This window comes from Cebus imitator, unplaced genomic scaffold, assembly GCF_001604975.1.
Source record: "Cebus imitator isolate Cc_AM_T3 unplaced genomic scaffold, Cebus_imitator-1.0 Scaffold99, whole genome shotgun sequence".
Classification (NCBI taxonomy): Eukaryota; Metazoa; Chordata; class Mammalia; order Primates; family Cebidae; genus Cebus; species Cebus imitator.
This window is the reverse complement of record NW_016107414.1, coordinates 6,155,272-6,157,668: the sequence shown is the minus strand read 5'-3', so window position 1 is coordinate 6,157,668 and position 2,397 is coordinate 6,155,272. Positions and strand designations below refer to the sequence as shown.

The window sequence follows — 2,397 nt, the reverse complement described above, 5'->3', positions numbered from 1 at the left end:
TGAGACAGAGTTTCACTCTTGTCGCCCAGCTGGAGTGCAATGGCTTGATCTTGGCTCACTGTAACCTCCACCTCCCAGGTTCAAGCAATTCTCCTGTCTCAGCCTCCCAAGTAGCTGGGATTACAGGTGCCCACCACCACACTTGACTAATTTTTTGTACTTTTAGTAGAAATGGCATTTCACCATGTCAGACAGGCTGGTCTCAAACTCATGACCTCAGATGACTGGCCTGCCTCAGCCTCCCAAAGTGCTGGGATTACAGGCATGAGCCACCACGCCCAGCCATAAAAGATATTTCAATGTATGCATGCATCCACCTTACCCCAGCTTCATAGTTAGAGTTTATTTCAAGCAAAGACTTGCCACGGTCTGTCCAAGGCTTCCAGGAGCTGTGCATCCTCGTCTGCTGTTTCTCAATGTGTGATTCACATGGCACCAGTGACTCGGCCACCAGAAAACCATGTAAAAAATGCAGATTACTGGAGTTCACGCCAGATCTAATGAATCTCCATCAGACCTGGCGGAACTGAGGAATCAGCATTTGACCCAGGCATTCCACTGCCATCCCCTGCTAAGAACTCTCGAAGATCAGTCTTGAGCGGCCACTTGATCTGAAGAGGGCACACTGCCATCCATGGAAGCCTGGGGCCTAAACCCTCACCCCTTGGTTGCTGGTCCCTTCTGTGAAATGGATGTGTAAGAATTCCTGTGTCACAGAGAGAAATCAACTTGGAGGAAGATACCCTCTACGGCCATGTTTTGTAAACTCTGAAATATATATAACATATGAAACTGTTGGCATTACGTTCAAGCCCCAGTCCTGTCTCTGCAGCCTTTGCCACAGGGTCCCTCCCCAGGTCAAGAAAAGACAAAAGCATCCATAGAGTTGACATGACGGTGGTGGGAGGCAGCACAGAATCTACAAATAAGGGTGGGAAATATGTGTCAATCTGTTCTCTTTGACATTAATAATTGAAAGAAACACTGTATTAATTCTTTAATGTTAAGTGCATTCATGTACTTTATTTTTTGTATCTTGTGAAATGGGTATAATTATCCTCCTTTTACACATGAGAAAACGAAAGGTTGAAATGAGATTTTATGGGAGGAAGATTCTATGGGAGACTGGTTCAGCTCAGCCAATCTCAGCTCAGCTACCACCGATGTGACATTTGGCCAAGTCACCTGAGGCCTTGGTTTTCTCCACTATAATGTAGGACTGATGGCTATATTCACTCAGTGGTGAAGGTGGGTATTGAGTAAGATACGGTATGTGCTCGGCCCAACATGGAGGCTGGCACGTCGTGAGTATAGTTCCAGGATATCTGCTCCCGATTCTCTGCTCTCAGCCTTATATTGAGGAACCTCAGGGGACCCTAAAAAAAATACAAGAGGAATGAAGAGAGATGGGGATGACTGCTGGCATCTGGCTATGCTTTGCTCAGCAATAAACTACATGAAGAGTGAAGAGATTTATTCTGAGAATATTAAAATGTCTGTTGACCAAAGCAGGCTCCCCTGGATCTGCTCACTAGACACAGCTATTGGATAGATCAGGGCAGAGCTGGAACTAGGAAGGCAGAGGGGTTGATCGAGACACTAATTTGGAGGTGCTGTTGTCCTGCTTTTCCCCAAAGACAGCTTCAGTTGGAGAGAGCAGAGTTCAGTGGGCAAAGTTGTGAGCCATCCTCAGGATTGTCTGGGTCACTTTACCTGATACTGCCAGGTACTGAGAGCTTCCCTGCCCTCTGCCTGGAGCCTGAAGCTGCTGGAAGCAGTTGCTGGAGACGCCTGGAGCTCTTCTCTCTCTTTCCTGTGCCAGCCCTTGGAAAACCATTTCTCTCTCTCACCGTCATTCCTTCCTTCAATATTTGTTGAGCACCTGCTATATGCCAGGTTTCAAGAGCAAGAAAGAAAATAAAACACTCTCAAACATTTTTTTAAAAGAAATTATTCTAAAGATAATACACATTAGAATTAAATGGCTAACACCTGTAATCCAGCACTTTGGGAGGCCAAGGTGGGCAAATCATTTAAGGTCAGGAGTTTGAGACCAACTTGGCCAACATGACAGAACACTGTCTCTACTAAAAATACATCAATTAACCAGGTGTGGTGGTGCATGCCTATAATCCCAGCTACTGGAGAGGCTGAGGCACAAGAATCCCTTGAACCCAAGAGGTGGAGGTTGCAGTGAGCCAAGATCGCACCTGGGTGATGGAGTGAGACTGTGTCTCAAAAAAAATTTTTTTAAAATGAAATACAATATAGTTCACAATGATTGAGCACTCACTGTTTGCCAGGGTAAGCACTAGATGTTCACTCATGAACTTCTCAAAGCCCCCATCTGAAGGATGTAGGCATAAAGGGACTTAGGAACACAGAGAGAGCAAACTG

General features: G+C 45.7%; 1 long non-coding RNA gene across 1 annotated transcript in view; it reads right to left on the bottom strand.

The window, feature by feature from the left end:
* LOC108310019 overlaps positions 1-2,125 on the bottom strand; it is a 40,243-nt gene extending 38,118 nt beyond the window's left edge. The window contains exons 1-2 of the long non-coding RNA XR_001827586.2: positions 1,714-2,125; positions 806-919 (exon numbers count right to left, since the gene is read on the bottom strand). This is a non-coding gene — a long non-coding RNA (uncharacterized LOC108310019). The remainder of the gene's footprint in view (positions 1-805; positions 920-1,713) is intronic.
* Between the last annotated feature and the right edge of the window lie 272 nt (positions 2,126-2,397).